Below are 20985 nucleotides of genomic sequence, written 5' to 3'. Positions count from 1 at the left end.
CAAATGGAGGCTCTACACATTCTTTTCTAGAAGTTCATTTATTTCTCAGCCTCCAAAATACATGGTTTTCAACCAAACTAAATGGACTTCAGTGGCCAGAATTGGATTTGATTTTGTTTCTGGGTTGGTATCCCAACTCAAATGGGGACTGAAATATTTTGGAATTTCTTGTGTTGAATTCTCATCCAGAAGCAGAGCAGAACAAAGGTGTAGGTTTTAGCAAGACGGATGCCCCTTGCTCCAGAACCAGCAGGAAACCAAGATTTAAGCAGACCCAGAATTCAGACTAGAAGACAAAGTGGTGATGGATAAGATGGGCCCAAACACAACCTATCTGTGGCTCTGGAAAAATTCACGGTTCTGATGGAGATAAACTTAGAAAGCCCCGAGACAGCCCAGACTCGTCAGCATCTCACAGTTAATTAAAGAAGTGAGTGAAGGCATCAAGGCTTTTGCTCCCTTCTGCCTGAATAATTCACTGCCCGTATCCATTATTAAAACCCGTTACTTCACCACAATGATTCCCAGCTCGAGATGGATTGGCCTCAGAACCAAGAGATAAATTGTAACAAGGCCTACAGCTATATTAATAAATTGAAATGAACATTTATTTGCTCATCTAATTAGAACTGTAGTTTTTCCAAATAGTGTAGTAATGCATTACCTTGACGGGCAGCACTACCTACCTTTTGTGAGATAAAATGAACGGGAGGGGTTTGCCCCAGATTTGGGGTTTCTCTGCATAAAAAGTTCTTTGGTCTCTGCTGTTCTTTTAAGCCATTCATTTCAGCACTGTGCTCAGCCGATCCTATCTCGCCAGGATTGATGGGAGCTTAGCTTTTGAGGTACTTCGTCAGAGGCCTGCAAAGAATTGTGCATAGGGAACGTGCATTCTTCTTTTGTCCTGTGTCTCTTTTTCAAGGGTTGCAAGGAGGAAAAAGAGCGGAGTTTAAAGATTTTCCCCACCCCTCCCCATCTCCATTCCCCTTCATTAAGATTACAAAGCGTTGCAGCTCAGAGGTTCAAAGAACCTGGGCCTGGGGTTGGGGGGTGGTGGTATTCCTGACTCAGTCACTAACTTGTGCACAACCTCACTTTCCTCCTCTGGACAATGAAGAGAATGGTACCCATTCCTGCAGGGTCCAAAGGAAAGTGAGAGAGAATGTCGGTAAAGCGTAAAAGCCATAGTAGGTTATCAAACCAGTGGGCAGCGCAAACCCTTCCTTGTTTGCAGATTAGATGCAAAAAATCATTTTGTCCCATTTGCGTGGAGGGAGTTTTTATAGAACAGAGCTAGCGCTCAGTGTCGGAAGGACGGAAATGAATATTGCAGTCTATTGACCTAAAACGTTTTCGTTGTGAATGCGAAAGTCCTGTCTCCTCCAACTGGAGTCTAAAATCTCAGGTGCCAAGAGTTTATGTCTTCTCCCTGTCCTGGCAGAGGGCCTAGGACGTGGCAGACGCTCTGTAATTGGTTTTTTACCATCGTGATACGTGTGGGGATGAGTAAGCGCCTCTGAAATAAACGTCTCCATGTTGTGACCTCTGACCCTCAGAGGCTACAGTCGGCCCCTCTCCTGAGTTGACACACAGGTTCAAATTCATGTTTCTCCAGACTTGAGCCTCATGGTCCCATAAGAAGAACGTACTCTTTCTTAAAGTGAGCAGAATTGGCACTTAGCCGATATTCATTTTAATTGTGAAGTCCGATTGGCTGAGCACGTTCCATTTGATTAAGTGGGAAATTTTTAGACAATAAATTTCTGGTTCGCCAAGTGAGTGTCTGGGAGGTGTCTTAAAGTGCTCTTCACCCTGCAGAGAAGGTTAGGAAATGGCCGGTGACGTCTCTGGCAGGTTCTGGTTCAGGCTGTACCATTATAAACAATAGTCTTATACTTAGTATCTTCATCAATATAAAGCAAAGAGAGGCAGGGTTCTATTTAGACACTCTTTCCATAATTTCCTAGGATAAGTACTCTGCGCAATGTCTAAAAATAATATACATTAGATGGGGCAGCTGGGTGGCTCAGTCGTTAAGCGTTTGCCTTGGGCTCAGGTCATGATCCCAGGGTGCTGGGATGGAGCCTTATATCCAGCTCTCTGCTCAGCAGGGAGTCTGCTTCTCCCTTTCCCTCTGCTGTCCCCCCCCCCCATTGTGCGCTCGCTCTCTCTCTCTCTCTCTTACTGTCTCTGTCAAATAAATAAATAAAATCTTAATACGCATTAGAACAAAATTAGCTTTGTAGGTTTTAGTAACTTTTTTCTCTTTAAATCTAAATGTAAATTTAAAGTAACAAGTCTATTGAATACAGAACGTTACAAAGTAAAAGGTGAGAGTCCTGCCTTCCTCATAACAAGACAACCAATTCTCTCTCTAGTTGTAAACATTATTAAGTAACTGCTGATATCTTCCCCCAGAAACTTACATGCTCATGCAGTTCTGTGTATATGCTTCCTGATTTGCTGTTACAGAAATGAATTTGAATTATACATATATTATCCTGTTTCAAAACCTTATGTTCTATCTTGACTATATTTCCAAATGGTTCTAGCTCTGGTTTTTAAGGATTGCATAGGTGTTTTTTGGCATGGGTACACTATGTGTTACCTAAATATTCCCTTGTTGATGGATATTTAATTTGCTTGCGATTTTTTGGTATTGTAATTATGTTTCTGTGAACATCCTTGCAACAATGTATCTGTTCAAACGTGTGAGTCAGCTGACTGAATCCGTGTGCGATTTTTTAAAAAGATAAAAGATAAGGCCAAATTTTCCTCCAATGTGTAGATTTTTTAAAGATTTTTTTCACTAGTAAGATGCTTCTTAAGTCAAGGAATACGGTTAAAATCTGGTGAAATTGCAGTAAATTGCTCCTTTTTAAGAATTAGTTATGAATTATATTCATTTAACAGCAGTTAAACTGTTTGACACATGTAGAGTTCATTCATTGTTTAGAGAATTCACATGGTGCCTCTTTCAAAACAAAATGGAAAGTCCCAGGATGCCTAGTCCTGAACTCAGTCAATGCAACAGAATCTCCAGATACAGAATTTCAGATTCCAATTACACTAAACCTTGAGACATTTCCACCATTCTAGATCTCTTCAAAAGATTTCTTGGGTTTTTATTTTCCTGACTAAAACTGCTAAAGAACATTCCAACACCATAAACTTTGCCGAGTGGAAGAGCAAGATACAGTGTCTTGCCATCTTATTAAAGTTACGTTTAGAAAAAGAAATGTGAAGCCTTGAGGAATTTAGGATTGGTGTAAGCAGCTTCTTAAGACTGGATTGTGAGGAAAACAGAAGAAACTAAAGGTATGGTCCTTGGTTCATAATAGTTTCCACTTGAGGTAGAAGACAAGTTGGATTTTCAACCCTACAAGGGAGAAATTACCAGTTCTTCCACTGGTAGAAACCAAGGCTTAGAGCTGAGCACATGGTGGCTCAGATTAAAGATCTTATGGTTGGAGGTAGCTGTGTAAGTTGTGTCTAATAAGTTACTTGCAGAAATAACATGTAAAACTTCCAGTGTATGCTTTTTTTAAAAAAATATGTTATTTACTTTTTTGAGAGAGAGAGAGAGAGATAATGAGCAGGGGAAGGGATACAGGGAGAGGGAGAAGCAGACTCCCTGCTGAGCAGGGAGCCCGATGCAGGCCTCGATCCCAGGACCCTGGGGATCATGACCTGAGCCGAAGGCAGATGCTTAACCAACTGAGCCACTCAGCTCACTCAACAACTTCAATTGCAGGTCTCAGTCAAAAGCACCTCTCTGAGCAGGGCTGAGCTTTCTTCCCCATCTCCGTAGACTGCATGTCTCCTGAGTTAGTCCATCTCTCCATTAGAGCTGTGCTAAAAGCAACAAGAAGGACTGAGCATATGCTGACATTCTGTATTACTCGGGAGTCAGTAGAGGGCTTCTAAGAGTCTGAACCAAGTGTTTGCCCTGTGCGATCTGGCTCACCTAGCCCCACCCCCCTGTAATACTGGCTTTCACTGTCCCCCTTCTTCCATTAAGCAAATTAGACATGTTAGGATTCTTCCATTCCTTGAAGCATCCTCCCCTACCCACGCCCCCGCCCCCATTCTGACGCACATTCTATTTCAATTAGGAATTACATTTGCCTGTGCACATCAAAGACCTAGAAATGAGAGGCTTAACCATGATGAAGGAGGAGGGAGAGATCCTCGCGTGAAGAGAAGTCTGGAGGACCGTGTTGCTGGCTCTCAACCTCTTCACTTCTTCCTTTCGATCCACGGCAACATGGCTCATTGGTTCCAGCCACAGCCGGAGAACACACAGCAACAAATCGTGTGCCTCCCAGCTGCTTCGGCCCTGTTTCTGAGGAGCTTTAAGTAACTTCCTCATATATATACCGTTGACCAGATGTGTGTTATGGAGCTGTTTTCTAACTGCAAAGAAGGCTAAGACTGTGGCTTTTTAATCTGGGCACGGAGCCACTTTAGAGAGTCAAAACAGAAGACTGTTTCATTTTACACTGGTCAGGATCCATTCTAATATTTTGACATTTTGAGTGTTTATTGCCATGGAAGATTTTGGTTTTCTTTCAGTTTCTCCCCCCACCCCCCCAACAAAAGAAAACCAAAACGCCTTTGTACCTCCTTAAGTACATAGTGAACTACTAAATGTCACCTAAATGAAATGCTTTCATCCATCGAACCCCTCATTTGGGCATCCTTGCTAAGAAATAGTGTCCGCGAAGTACAATTCATGGTCCTGTTTCAGAAATAATTGTGCAGCCCATGTCCAGTACCCCCTGTTGCGGGGGGAAGATCCTTCCTGGCATGGAAGTAGAGGGTTTTGAGGGCTTAAAGAAGCATTTCAAAACTGCTTTCTGAAAATAGAGAGAGGAAAGAGAAGAAAGATGAAGGAAAGTGTGAGACTGAGTGCAGTGACTGGGGGAGGTGAGCTCATCACACTCTTTCTCCCTGAAACTCAAGAAGCTGCAGTGAAGAATTTCAATAAAACATGTGTCTCCAGCACACTGTTAGTGATGTTCTGTGGTCGCTATCATTTTTCTCTTTCTGGGAATTCAGTTTGTCCCTATTATGCCAAGGTCACGAATTGAGGAATCTTAGTGGCCATCAGGGCTCTGCCTTTGAAGCAAAGGGTCAGTGCATTAGTACAAAAGGGAATTAATCCAGGGTGCCGGCTCACCAAATGGTGGTTAATTCATTTAAAAGGAATGACCAGGGTTCCTATTCTGGGTTTCCATCTGGACAGTCAGAAGCCTCCCTTCTCCTAAACAAGAACTTCATTAATGAATATTCAACGGAAAGTATTACTTCATTGTCAGCTCTAATTGCTAGTTTTACCTTATTAGTAGAAGCTTTTCTGCGGCTGAGCCTGACATACATTTGTTTGCACACTGTTATTAGTCAAGACTCAGTGAAGTCTTGTAATTAACACCTCCACATTATCTCATGCAGTGAAAGCAAAGACAAAACCAGATGACTCACTTTGTTTTAGCTTTGCTCTTGTTTTCTGATATAGAAACACTTAAGGAAAAGTGTAAGCTCATCAGAATGCCATATGGAGCCAACAGAAACCATAAAGGGGATTTCAGGAAGCGGTGCATAGAAGTTCATTAAGTGAACAACGCTATAATCAACATGCTGATTTAAAACTCTACCTGGCACTAATAAATTGCACAGGTACATTACCTGCATCACACTCAGCAACCATTCCAGGTCACTGATGGAGGATCCACAGTTCCCAAGAAGCAGGGGAGATAACACAGTCTCTGTAAACATAATGAAGTTAATGATTCACATGATAATTAAATAGCTTTCAGAAATCTTACTAGTTTACAGATAAAGCCGTCCAAGGCAATAACTGTATTTTAATCATTCCTACCACTGAAAACCTTGTGTCTAAGAGCTGGCTCCCCGCAGCCAATAATTGATACTTCCATGGAAAATGAGGGGCGGGGGAGGGAAGAATATCTACAATTTATATTTCATGTTTGAAAAGAGATCTTTTCCTAAATGCCTTTGTTTAAAAAGCAAAAGTTGTCACAGTTTAAAAGAAAAAATTGCTTATTTCCTGTTTGCAAAAAAATGTTTTCCCAGGACAATATAAACAAAGTGAAAAGCAGCTACAGTAGGAAAGAGGCATAATACACAGGCAACGGCATACTCAATTAGCGAGTATTCCCAAAGCGAGGAAGAATCTGGCTACTAAATTAAAATCATTATTATACACAGCTTGTCCTACCTGGATGGTCAGGTAGCAGATCTCTTTTTACAAATGGAAACACACCAACAATTTTAATGGACTCCTGTCTGTACTTAATTTCCAATATTACAAAAATATCCACAAGGAAAAAGAAAGGTCAAGAATGTGCAGTTTAAAATAAATAAAATCTTAAAAACAAAACAAAACAAAACAAAGAATGTGCAATTTAGGGGTACCTGGGTGGCTCTGTAGGTTAACAGTCCAACTCTTAATTTTGGCTCAGGTCATGATCTCAGGGTGATGAAACTGAGCCCTGCATCAGGCTCTGCACTCAGGGCGGAGTCTGCTTGAGATTCTCTCTCCTGCTACCCTTCTCCCTGCTCATACACACACACTCTCTCTCTCAGACCCTCTAAATAAATAAATAAAATCTTAAAAAAAAAAAAAAAAAAAGCCCAGTGTATACCATAGCGATCTACAGATTCCTTGCAATCCTGATCAGAATTCCAGTGGTGGAGCATCTGGGTAGCTCAGTCAATAGAATGTCGGATGCTTGGTTTGGCTCAGGTCATGATCTCATGGATCATGGGATTAAGCCCCATGTAGGAGTAGGACTCTGCACTCTGTTCAGAGACTCCTGGAGATTCTCTCCCCCTACCTGTCCCCCACTTGCACACATTCTCTCTCTCTCTCAAAGAAATAAATCTTATTTTTAAATTCCAATGGTGTTTTTCATAGAAATTAGACAAAAATCCTTAAATTTGTGTACCACAAAATCCACAAAAGACTCAAATGGCCAAAGCAATTTTAAGAAAGAACAACAACACTAGAGTCGTTGTGCTCCCGGATTTCAAAGTATATTACGAAGATATAGTGTGTTATTGGCATAATAGTATATAACATAATAGTATATAACATTAAATGGTATAACATATATATATAATATGTAATATTATATATGTAATATATAACATGTATATAACATATAATAGTATGTTATTGGCATAAAAACAGACACATAGATAGATTAATGCAGCAGAATAAACAGCCCAGAAAGAAACCTCCACATATATATCAACTAATTTTCAACAAGAAGCCAAAAATGTACAATGACGAAAGGGCAGTCTCTTCAACAGATGGTGTTGGGACCAGTGGACAGGCACATGCAAAAGAATGAAACCGGACCACTCTCTCACACCACCCACAAGAAGTAACTCAAAATGGATTAAAGGATTGAATGTGAGGACTGAAACCATAAAACCCATGGGAGAAAACATAGATGATAAGCTCCCTGACATAGATCTTAGAGCTGGTTTTTTGGACATGACACCGAAAGCAAAGACAACAAAAGTAAAAATCAAGAAGTGGGACTACATCAAACAAAAAGGCTTCCGCACAGCAAAGGAAGTCTTCAACAAAATGAAAGGCAACCTGTTAAATGGGAGAGAATTTTTGCACATCAAATGTCTGATAAGGAGCGAAGGTCCAAGATACAGAAAGCACTCATATGAGTCAATGGCGAGAGAATAAACAGTCTCATTTAAAACGGGCAGAGGGCCTACATGGATTTTTCTCCAACGGAGACATCCAGATGGCCAACAGACACATGAAAAGATGCTCAGCATCACTCATCATCAGGGACATGCAAATCAAAACCGCAATGAGGTAGCACCTCACACTCGTATGCGTGACTGTTGTCAAAAAGACAGAAATAACAAATGTTACCCAGGGTGTGGAGAAAAGGAGACCCTTGTGCGCTGTTGGTAAGAATGGAAATGGGTGCAGCCACTATGGAAAACAGTGTGGAGGTTCCTCAAAAAACTTAAAATAAAACTAGTGTATGATAGAGCCAGCACTGCTACTTCTGGGTATTCATCCCCCCACCAAAAAAGGAAAACAGCCACTCAGAAAAAGAGATGCTCCCCTATGTTCATTGCAGCATTATTTACAATAGCCCAGACATGGAAAAGCCTAGCTGTCCACCAACAGATGAATGGGAAAAGGGAAAAAGGATATGTGATCTATATATTTATAATGGAATATGATTGAGCTAGAACAAGAAGGAAATCTTGCGTTTGGGACAACTTGGTGGTCCTTGAGGGCATTATGCTAAGCGAGATAAAGACAAACACCAGGAAAAGACAAATACCATATGATTTCTCTTACATGTGGAATCTTAAAAACCAAACAAGAACAAAACCAAGCTCACAGATACAGAGAACAGACTGGTGATTGCCAGAAGCAGAGGTTGGGGGTGGGGCAGGGGGCGAAATTGATAAGGGTCTTTGTAGGGTACAGATACCCAGTTGTAAAGTAAGTTGAGGGGCTGTAAAATACAGCTGGTATGTCAATACCATCCTGGATATTTCAAAGTGGCTAAGAGAATAAATCTTCAAAGTTCTCCTCCCAAGAAAAACAATTTTGTAACTATTATGAGGACAGATGTTAATGAGACTTAGCTAGCAGTGATCATTTCTCAGTATGTACTAAAACCAAATTCTTACACTGCACACCTGAACCTCACATGAGGTATGTCAGTTATATTTCAAGTAAAAAAGGAAAGCAAAAACCAAACCCATCATGCCCACAAGTTGCCTGGCTCTTCTGGAAACCTTGCTGCTGGGCTTCTAAGTGACCATGCCATGAAGAAGAGGCCCTTGGATACATCTGACGTGTTCACTCTTACCTTCCAGATCGCTGCTTTGAGCTGAGCTGGTTAATCACTACGGGTGTGCGCACAGACAGATGTGAGTCACTGAGTCAGGAAAGCTACTGCGTCCTTGCGATCTGGGAAAATTAACAAACACAGCAGCCTCATCACTGATAGGCCAGGGATCCTGTGCCAGCTAAGCCTCTGTTGAAACAGGATGTTTCAGGGGCGTCTGGGTGGCTCAGTTTGTTAAGGGTCTGCCTTTTGCTCAGGTCCTGATCTCAGGATCCTGGGATGGAGCCTGCATCAGGCTCAGTGGAGAGCCTGCTTCTCCCTCTCCCTCTGCCTGCTGCTCCCCCTGCTTGTGCCCTCTCCATTTCCAATGAATAAATAAAACCTTTAAAGAAAAGAAAAGAAACCAGAAGTTTCAGCAGGCATGGCCTTGGCTCTGTCTGTTTTCCTCTGCCTAAGAATACGACCATGAAAACATTTTCATGTTCATGCCTCGACGCGTGTTTTGGCAGGAGACGGCCACTTCACCCTCCTGGTACAGTGTGGGCCCTGAGATGAAGCTTCTGCCTATCTATTCAGTGGAGGAGCACGGTCTGAAAATAGAAACACGGAGGGCTTTGTGGCCATTGAATGGGAAAGCTAATAATAGCATTGCTTCATTGTTTGGCTGGGACTCAGCGCTCCTCTGGCCAAGGAGCAGCGCGCGCGGCAGTAACCAAATCATAAAATTTCTCCAGGGAACGGTGCAGCTTTTCAGAACATGTTTTATATTCTGGGATTGCTCAGGAAGGAAATAGTTCGAAGCTCTTTTGACATCAATGCGGTTTGTTTCCAGTCTGAAGCTGGGGGGGGGGGCGGGGTTGAAGATTGGAGCGGGCAGGTCAGTGGCAGAAGGGAAGCAAAAATGTCGTTAAGGAGTTCCTGACAGGTGGTGAGGAGGCTGAGGCTGGGGGGGGGGGGGTAGGGGGGCCTGAGGCCGGGCGGGAGTTTGTCTCCGGCAGGTTCCCGGGGCTCGCTCAGCATCGCCTCTCACACTCCTATTATGTTTATTTCTGTTGAACTTCAAGAGTGACCTTTTCAGAACTGCAGAGCATTGTTGACCCACATGCATTTTTGAGACCTCATTTCCCTGAATGCCTTCCTTGTTCCTGCAGAAGAGAACTCTGTTGGAGAAAATACGAAGAGGCTGAGGATAAAGAGCATTGCAGGCATTGGACTCCGCCTGCTATTAATAATTTAGAAGTGTTTTTAATGCCCTGATATGGAAGGAAGGTTTTTTGACACCAAAGGCATCTAAATATTAATTTCAGAGGAATTGGTTGTTACAAGCAGTTAACATCCATTTTGTTCGTTGACCTCCCAAGGAAGGTTAATGCACTAAAATCTGGTCATTAAGTATAGTAACAAATGTTTTTTCAGGGAGGTTATTACTATCATAAACTCTAATCCATGGTTCACAGGCAGCAGGCTCTAGAGCAGTGCTCTGACTAATGAAGAATTAACTATTTCTGAGCAGTTAATAAAGATTTTTCCCCCCACCAATCAACGTACTCTACATGATCCTTATAATTACTAAAAGCATTAAGCTCTGGGTATGAGTGCCCACATGTCAGACCGGAATTCTACTCTGAGTAAATGACAAATGGCAAAGCTAATCCCATTTCACTTAATTTTTTTTTTCTAACATGTTCACTGAAATAAGAAATAATGGAATTCCTAAGTATTAGAAAAAGATGGTCCACCACGAAGCATTTGCTAAATGAGTATTGATGAGGTCTTTAGTCATATTTTATTGTGATGGAAGATTTTATACTCTGGTTTCGTTCTCGCTAGAATCGAGAAGTTAATTGGCTACAAACAGGGCTTCTTTGCTTGCTTGCTTGTTTTATTTTGTTTGTCCTTTATTAAAAGGGGCACTCACCCACAAGAACACAGGAGGCAGAGACTTGTGTGAGAAACACTAACATCCGCCTCATAACAATAAGAGGGAAAAAGGTATAACCTAACCTTTCCTAAAAGCCTCCGGGCAGTGTTTTGCTTTTCAATGGAAAGGTCGTCCAGAATTAATTAAAGTCACTTTCCCGCTGAGGACCCAGCATTTGGCTTTACTTTGAAGGCTCAAAGAAAGTTGCTCATACCGATTTCTCAGAGACCCCAAAGCAGCACCGCTGAAGCAATGGGTCAGCCTCTAAAAGGAGTAATCTTCTGGAATCAAGTCTGAACAGCTGATACAGTGAGGCCTGAGGTGCCCAGGAAGACACAGGCCGGAATTATCAGCGTAAAATTGAATATAAACAAAAAACAAAAAACAAAAAACCCTTACTTTACACACCCGGACCGCTCCCCCCCCCCAAACAATCACCAGTCACTCAAGTGGGCTCCGCCTTCGTATTTGCATATACCCTACACACCCTCATTTTTATTTTTAACTTAAGCTAAATCCTGTCTTTGGGACAGATGTCCCCGTATTGAGCAAGTGAGGAGGGAGAGAAGCCATACTTAGCCGAAATAAAAGGGACATTGTCTTGGAGAAAAGAAAATGTATTTTGGAAAAGGTTTGCATTATACATGAAAGCTTTGAAAGGGGGTCACATCCACCAACGGAAGCTCACCATCTCCAAGTATTTTTTCATGGAAGATTCAGGGCCTGGGATCCCTCTAAACAGCCACTGGGGCTGCATGGTGGGGTTTGCATGAGCTTTTGTCACTTGTTTGGCACTTCACTTGCTTGAAGATTAACTGCGTTGATTTCCCACTTACTGGTGAAGGCGAGGTGGCTTGGCCTTTTTGAGACTCAGTTTCCTTATCTGTAAAAGGATACTGTAATGTCTACTTTGGGGAGCCCTGGGGGAAAGGAGTGATCATACAGACCTGGTCTACAGAAGGGCCTCAGACAGGCGAGTAGGACTCTCTCCCACAGCGGCCGTTGCTTTATGTATTTTACATTTTCTGAAAGTGACTAGACTCCTAAAACCTTTTGGGTTTAAAATTGGCATCAAGCGAGTCATACCTCATTAGGCTGACTTCTGAGAACGGGCCCTGGTACTGAGCCCAGCTCGTCCATCATGGCCCCATCGCCAGACCCAAATCCTTCCCGGGTTCCCCGGGCCAGACACAGACTTCCCAACCTCTGTGTTCTAATTTCCATTGTCCTTTTCTAGCAGCAGTCTTCACACCCAGTCTCTGCATCGAGTTATTTATAGACAGTCTTGGATCCATATTCCCAGCCCTGGGTGCACTGCCTCAAAGGCGGGGACTGAAAGGGGTTCGTGAATTTCAGGGACTCTCTCCTGGGGCACATTTTCTGCCTATCCCATGGCAGCTGGATGAATGAGTAAATGACTATGAGGGTCACCTGTTCTTTCCTTAGTCTTTTGTAGCAGATCCTCCCTCCTACTTTCTTTTTCTTTCTTTCTTTTTTTTTTTTTTTTAACTTCTAAACAGAGTCTCTGAAAGTTTACCCTACCCCCCTCTCCACAGTTTCTCCATGGTTGGTCCTTTGACAACTAAAGAGCAGCCAGAAGGCAGGTGTTTGGATAGCTACATCATTTCTAAGCTGGCTGTTTGCAGATCACGGGTTTCCTGTGCTTTGACAGGGATTCTGAAGTGAATAGGGTAAACAGGAAGTTGCAGATTTGAGACTCTGTGAAGATGAATCAAAGTGTCTTTGGAAGTCGCTTGTTTCCCCACAGCCTTACTGACATATCCCTCATTGTCCATAGAAATCCCAGAAAAGTTAACATTTCCAGGATTACTAGTGATTTTGCCATGTTGACCTTTGACACGCTCTTTAACCTCTTTGGCCTTTAGTCTTCTCATTAATAGTAATAACTTAACCTGTCCTAATTGCTTCATGGGCTCGCTAGGCGAATCACGGAATCGGGTACACAAAGAAATTAGGCAAGAGAAAAGCGTAATATTGAAAATATGACTACTAGAATGAAATATGAAAAGACGGTTAGATGAGCTACTGTAACTTTTTCTTAATGATAGTTGTGATCCATTTCAATATATAATAATGAGGAAAATTAGATTCACTTGAAAACAAAATCCGATTAAAAGCCGGTAGGCACCAAGGAAAGAACGTTGGATTTGTTGTTATAATAGGTTAAGAATATTGCTTTAGTCACTGTGATAATGCTCCCTATGACTACCCCATATGTTCGAAATGCTGTCCAACAAAACGGTCTTCCTGGTTCGATTAGCGGTGGAAATCAAGGCTGTCAATTTCGTACGGATTTCTTCTCTCATTACGTGCACTTGGTCGTTATTTATCAGTGAGCGCATAGTCTCAGTGACTCTTGGCAATTCCCAAACATATGTAATTTCCATTCTCCCCGCCAGTTTCTTCCCCTGTGAAGGGAGCAATGTACCGGGTTGACACAGCACCACGTCCTAGCACTTTCCTGCTCCAGAGGAAGAGGAATGTAAATGCCGGGAAACACCCGGTTGCGAGAATCATTGAGAACGGGTTCAATGTCTTCATTCCCCCAAGCATACGTGTGTGCATGTGCGTGTTTGTAGTCCCTCTTTCATAAGATGTGTACACGTCTGTTTTGATCCTGAAGCTTCCCTCGGCTGCGTGTCGGTTTCACAGAGGGGTTCCAGCTTGTAAAGGTTAACCGTGCAGAAATCAAGGCTTTGTGCATTTTTGTAAAGGTCACACTCATCAGCGGTTCCGGAAAGACTGCTGGGCAGGGCCATGGTACCACCTCATGACTGAACCATGGCTCTGGGTTTCATTTCCTTAAGAATGCGGCCATCATCCCTGGTTGTGTCACCAAGAGATAAAGAGGCTGCTCAGTCACTTGAAATTCAATTTGTACATTACTCCCATCCAGCCCACCTCTTTCGTTCATGGTGTTTGGCAGCTGCTCGCTGGCACTCTTCATTTCAAATGCTTGAGCTGCAGGAAGCTGTTTAATAAATGGCATAGGTTTTGATTAATGTAACAAGCCGAAAATAGACCATGATGTAATGCATATCTCAGCGGGAATCACAGATCAAATTGGACAGTTTCAAGGGACCATGCCGTAGCAGAGCGTTTTCTCCAAAGAAATATATTTATGTTTTTATAGCACCTTGAAGGGTCAAACTGTAGAATGTGTACGTTTTGGACCTGGAAGCGCGCCCTGTGAGTCTGTGAACAGCGATTATAGTTGACCACACAAGAAGCTCCAGAAACAGCTAGATTTTTTACATTCACTCAGGTCTATGAAGGGTCGCCTACCTTTTACCAGAGGCCCTGGTATTATTTAAAACAACCAACCAACCAAAAAACCAGCAGATGCCAACAGATATGATAATAGTAAAATTCTGATAGTGTGTATAAACTCAGTTATTAAAGTCATGCTGTTAGTTTCATCTAATGATCTAAAAGCCTCAGGTAGCCCTCCGCATAAAGGCTCTGATTTCAACTTTCGTTTCTCAGTGGATGAAATAATTGGGATTCGTGTTCCTCAGTTCCAGACAGAAAGAACAGTGAGAAGAAAAACAATGGCCCTGTGTGCCAAGATCCCCTTACATTTGCTGGGTAATGGTATATTATGTAAAAGGAATGTGGCATCATTTTTTTTAATTAAGTGTGCAATAATGGGAGGTTAAAAACAGAGTCTGGAATGTACTAAAAGGAAGAAGTAACAGAAATACATTCATTGCTTGTAATTGCTGTTTACTGAATCTATACATATGAGTTGCTTGAAATCACTTTTGGTATTTAGTCTTAAGTATAATGTGTGTATATGTTGGGGTGCGTGTGTGTGTATATGTTGGTGTGTTGCAGTCAGGGTAAGAGGTGAGGACAATCATCATCTCTTGCTACAAACACAATACACTGTTAGGAAAACAACTTACACTTTTATTTTTCCGTATAGGTAAATTTCACTTTCTCACTATGAGAATTTGTGTAATTTATGAATGTTTTCACACTGTGGTTACTGTAAAGAAGTTGACTTGTTAAGAGTTACATTGCCTGTGAGGGAGAGCCAAAATGAATACTGTTGGGTCTTTCCAGTCACTTTTTCCTAGTGAACTTGTGTGTCTAATCAAAGTACTTTTCTCATGGGGCATTCAACTAGTACAGCCAAGGTCATAGAGTCAATAAAAATAAGTTACTTTCGAAAAGAGTAGAACTCTCAGAGGCACTGACTACAGTCCCAACCACACCAGCCATTTAACAAGGGATTATCGGGGCGCCTGGGTGGTTCAGTGGGTTGAGGCCTCTGCCTTCGGCTTGGGTCAAGATCTCAGGGTCCTGGAATCGAGCCCCATATCGGGCTCTTGGTCAGCAGGGAGTCTGCTTCCTCCTCTCTCTCTGCCTGCCTCTCTGCCTACTTGTGATCTCTCTCTGTCAAATAAATAAATAAAATCTTAAAAAGAAAAAAAAAACACAAGGGATTATCAACAGTTAAATAAAACCCATCGTCATTCCACGACAACAAAGATTTCTTAAATTGTGCTGTACTGTATAGAATGATGCCCCTCAAAAACTTATGTTCCCTGGAACCTGGGATGTGGCCTTATTTGGGGAAAAAAAAAAAAAAAGACTTTGTAAATGTACTTCAGGATCTCAAGATGAGGTCATCCTGCATTAGGGTGGGGCCTGAAACCAATGCCAGGTGTCAAGAGGGGAAAGGAGGGGTGGAAGACATGCACACCACGGAGAAGTTGACGTGCGAGAGAGGCAGAGATGTGTCTACAGGCCAGTAAGTGTCAAAGATTGGCGGGAGCTACCACAAGCCAGGGGAGAGGCATGGAACAGATTCTCCCTCAAACCCTCAGAAGGAAACAGCTCTGTCAACACCTTGAGTTTGGACTTCTGGCCTCCGGAGCTGTGAGAAAATAAAACTGTCACCCAGCTTGTGGTAATGTGTTATGGCGGCCCCAGGAAACTGATACACATAACTGAGAGCGTTGTGTTTGCGTGCACAGTGGCGAGAACAAGCTAGTCAAAAAGTGGGTTGGAAATATGTTGCCTGAGGTGTGCTTGCAAGTATGAACCTCTTTAAATATGCATCACTGCTTGTTTTAACACTGCTCAGTTGAAATAGGTATACAGGAGATGTCTTACCATCGAAACGCAGACATGTGAAGGACAAGTATGTTTAACATTAATTTAATGTTTAATGTTTAACAATAATGAAAAGGGAAAGGAAGAAGGGAAAATGTACCTGAAAAGCCTGTCTGGGAACACACCAGAGAAGTTGAGAAGAAACTGTAGCCCCAAAGACGTGAAACAGGTTGCAGTGATCTCAATAGCCCATGAAAGGGGAGCGCCTGGGTGACTCAGTGGGCCAACTCTTGATTTCGGATCTGGTGGTTATCTCGTGAGATAGAGCTTGGGCTCTGTGCTGGGCGTGGAGCCTGCTTAAGATTCTCTCCCTCTCCCTCTGCTCCCCCCCCCTCAAATAAATAGCCAATAAAAGGGATGTGGAATTTTTAGCTAAATTTAGTAAAATTCGTTTGAAAGGAAGTGGTTCCAATCAACAAATGATTGTAAAACTCAGTACACATACTTAGAAGCGAAGTCAAGTCTAGTCTGGAACCACGGTGCTCCTGTGATGGGCACAAGCTCACATGCGATTATAAGTAAGAAAAAAATGTGAACATTACAAGAAAGTCCCGTTAGTTTTTATGTGATATTATCCTTGCACATTGTGTTAGGGTTCTCCGGAGAAACAAGACCAATGGCATATATATCTATATAGATCTATAGATGGCAGATATATATATATATCTATATAGATATATATATAGATATGCCATTGGTCTTGTATATCTACGTATATGCATATATATGCATATACATATATATACGTACATACATATATACATGTCCGTATATATATACACACACATATATATGCATATACATAGATACAGATATATGCATATGGAGAGAGAGAGATCCATTGTGAGAATTGGCTCTGTGCTCCAGGAGAGAAGTCCCAGGACCTGCAATCTGCAGACTGCAAAGCCAGGAAATCCCACGGTGTCGTTCTGTCCAAGTCCAAAGGCCCAAGAACCGGAACTGCAGATGTCTCCGTCTAAGCAGAGCGTGAATCTGCCATGGCTCTGATTTTTGCTCTCTTCGGGCCCTCAGTGGATCAGACGGTGCCCATCCACCCGGGTGAGGGCTATCCTCCCTACTCCCTCTACCAGTGCAAATGCAAATAGTCCCTTCCAGAAAGCCCCTCACAGACACACCCAGAAAGAGTGTTCTTCTAGCTGTTGGGGCATGCCTTCACCCAGTCGAGTTAACGCGGAAAATAAATGATTCCTCCCATGACTGTTTTATGTCACCAGGTAACAAGAGCGACATGCAGTGAACCCTGAGGGAGAGACGCCCATTTACAGTGCGGTCTTCATCTTGACTCCGTTCAGTTTGACCTTCCGGGGGTTTTTGACCTTGTTTTTCCTCACTGTTGGTGTATTTCGTTCTTATCTCTGGAACTTAGCAACTTGGGCTCTTCCTTGAGTCCCCTCCCTTAGTACTTTTCACTTCTTTTTTTAAAAAGGGTAAAATCCTGTGTTTATGAAGGCACTTATTTATTAGGAATTTAGAATGTTTTATTAAGTTTTTAAGGAACACATGTATTACATAAGAGCAGAAAAACTTGTTTAAGGCACCTAACTTTCTGACATTCTGTGAAACAAACCAAACAAACGGTCTTTGCTTTGCTACCCCCACCCACATTCATGATCTCCACGCTTTCCAAATAACCAACAGCAAAGACTCTCCTTTTTGCCAAGCTTATTATTCAGAAACTAGTAAATCGAACTTACCTTTCTGGGCTTCAGAATCACATTGGTGCTAATCCTCTGAGTCCAGCTCACTCAAGGCAAAGTGCCCCTCGTATGCCTATAAAGGTGTGACTTCTAAACGTCTTTTCAAGGGCAGCAGAGCTGAAGAGTTGGTAAGAATTAAATCCATAATGTGGGGCACCTGGGTGGCTCAGTGGGTTAAGCGGCTGCCTTCGGCTCAGGTCATGCTCTCAGGGTCCTGAAATCGAGCCCCACATTGGGCTCTCTGCTCAGCAGGGAGCCTGCTTCTCCCTTTCCGTCTGCTGTTCCCCCTGCTTGTGTGCACGCCGCTCGCTCTCTATCAAATAAATAAATAAAATCTTTAAAAAAAGAATTAAAAAAAAGACTTAAATCCATAATGTGAAACGAACTAAATGTAACTGAACACTTAGCTTCCTCTACACTATGTGGTTGAGGTGTTTAACTTCACTATTTCAAATGGTGAAATCGTTGTCAGCAATTATTTAGGAGAAAATGGTCATCTTTGTTCATTGCCTCCTGATCCCATGTGGGTCCCATACTGGCCCGTGCCCCACACTGATCCAGGCTAGAAATGTCTACTTTGTTGTGCCAGGACTGCAGGCAATTTTTATGTTCGTTCTTCAATTTTTTTAAAGTTGATTTTTAAGAGTCAGTCTTCTTTGTGTATTAACAGACTCAAATGATCTCAGTTTGTAGTTGAAAGGCATCACAAAGATGGGGTCTCAAATTTGGACAGGCTTTTTTTATTTTGGACAGGCTTTAATTTCCAACAGTGCAACAAAAATAGTGATAATAAAAGAAACTGCCATAGATGAAGAGGCTCACGGCAGACAAAGTTACATAAATGTAATGTTTCCCACTCCAAATCATCTCATAATTCTGCTAGCATTTTGAACAAGAATCGCGTTCAAATTTTAATGCAAAAAAAAAAAAGGTACATGGATGCTCACTGATGCACACACAAAATATATTTGACTTGATCATAACTAAGTGGTTGGTGCTAGTAAAATAAAATATGACCATTTAAATGGGCTGCCTGACCACTTAGGCCTGACAAAACCATCGTAAGCCAAAACTAATCATTGTCGCAAAATTCATGCATGGTGGACTCAGTCAAAGAAATGTGTATTCAGGCTTGATGGCTTTGTGCTTTCTGGAACTTAGCTTTTCCTTTCTCTGGATCCTGCCGCGCTGTTACCCTTTGAAGTCTGTGGTAACCCTAAGATCCGATCAGATGCTTTGGGGTGGGTTGGGCTGGAAAGGAGAGGAGAGTTCATGAAGTGCCTCCATTGTTAGGCCATTTACATTCGATTACACCGACTGTTGAAAGAGTTCTGGCTCTCTATTGATTTAAAAGTTAACATTTTCAGATACAATCTTGTTGTTGTAGTCATTTGGGTGCTCGTGTTCTGGAAAGGGACAAAGATTTTCTAGCAACAAAAACAAGCACCGTATCACTGAATTGTAAACATGTAAGTATTCCCAAAATGTATTTCATATAGCCCTTTGTCCTCTTTGAGACCTCCCATTTATATTCTTGAGCACACGGCTGTGTATTTTAATTCAGCCTGTCAGCAGGACTTACCTCAGCATAGAGCGTCACCCAGTTTTCTGTATCTTACCCATTTACACAGCGTCTTTTGAACACCGTTATGTGCGATGTTCAGTATGCTAGGAAATCAAGATAGAGCAGTGAGCAAAATAGTTTACATTACCATGAACAAGACAGAAAACTAACACTCGGGATATTGAAAGAAAAAGAAAACAAGGCAATAGGATAGAGCAAGAATAAGCAACTCCTGGGACACCTGCGTGGCTCAGTCGGTTAAGCCTCTGCCTTAGGCTCAGGTCATGATCCCAGGGCCCTGAGATCGAGTCCCACGTTGGGCTCTCTGCTCACCGGGGAGCCGGCTTCTCCCTCTGCCTGCTGGTCCTCTGCTCGTGCTCTCTCTCTCACACAAATAAACAAATAAAATCTTAAAAAAAAAAAAAAAAAAAAGAATGAGCATTGACTTTATAAAGAGCAGCCAAAGAAGGTTTCTCTGGTTATGTACCATCAGGGCAAAGACTAGAAGAAGCCATCAGCACACAGATCCAGGCGTCAAGCACACAAGTGTAAAGGTCCTGAGGAAAACGCAAACTTACTGGTAGTTGTTAGTTTCTTGCCCTCCCTACCATATTACATGCAGTGGTATCGTGTCATCTGGGAATTAGCCATTACGCTTTTATAGTTAAATAAAAGACTACTTAAAATAATGTCATCGTTACTAATAGCCGACATCTGTTGCTTTGTATACTCCAGAAAGTATTCTAAATGTTTTGCCTACATCACCTTATTTCTCACAAGGCACTTAAAAGGTAGATAAAGAAACTGAGATTCACAGGGGCAAATTGCCCAATCTTTCATGGAGGATACAGCAACCTGGCTGGTCTGGAATTCAGACCTAGGCATTCTGAAGTTAACGACCCCCACAGTGAACCACCTGTTAAGGACCAAATTGTGTTCCTCCCTGAGATTCGTAAGTTTAAACCCTAAGACCCTGTACTTCAAGTGGCAACTGGATTTGGAGATAGCATCTTTAAGGAGGAGATTAAGTTAAATTGAGGGCATCAGGGTGGGCCCTAGGCCAATATGACCGACATCCTTAGAAGAAGAGGAAATTTGGACACGGAAACAGACATGGAGTGAAGACCACGTGAAGACACAGGGTGACGGCAGCCCTGTGTTAGCCAAGGAGAAAAGCCTTGGGAGAAACTAGCCCTGCTGACGTCTGTGACATCTTGATTTGGACTTTCAGCCCCCAGAACTCTGAGAAAAGACATCTGTGGTACTTTTCTTATGGCACCACTAGAAAACAAATACACCATCCTACCAGATTAACAGAAAATAAAAGAACATTTCTTTTTTTTTTAATTTTTTTTATTTTTTATAAACATATAATATATTTTTATCCCCAGGGGTACAGGTCTGTGAATCGCCAGGTTTACACACTTCACAGCACTCACCATAGCGCATACCCTCCCCAACGTCCATAACCCCACCTCCCCTCCCGACCCCCTTCCCCCCAGCAACCCTCAGTCTGTTTTGTGAGATTAAGAGTCTCTTATGGTTTGTCTCCCTCCCGATCCCATCTTGTTTCATTTATTCTTTTCCTACCAAGAACATTTCTTTAAGAAATGTTTCTTTAACATTTTAACATTTCTTTAAGCAGTTTCATGAAAAGGAAAAGAACTGGCTGAAGCCTAGCTCGTTTAGCTGTGTATTTACCTCTGCCATTTGTGAGAAGTTAAAAAGGAAGCATGGATAATGCTTTATTGCTTCACTGTGAGCAGAACG

Source organism: Martes martes, assembly GCF_963455335.1.
Source record: "Martes martes genome assembly, chromosome: 5".
Classification (NCBI taxonomy): domain Eukaryota; kingdom Metazoa; phylum Chordata; class Mammalia; order Carnivora; family Mustelidae; genus Martes; species Martes martes.
This window is presented reverse-complemented; position numbering follows the sequence as displayed.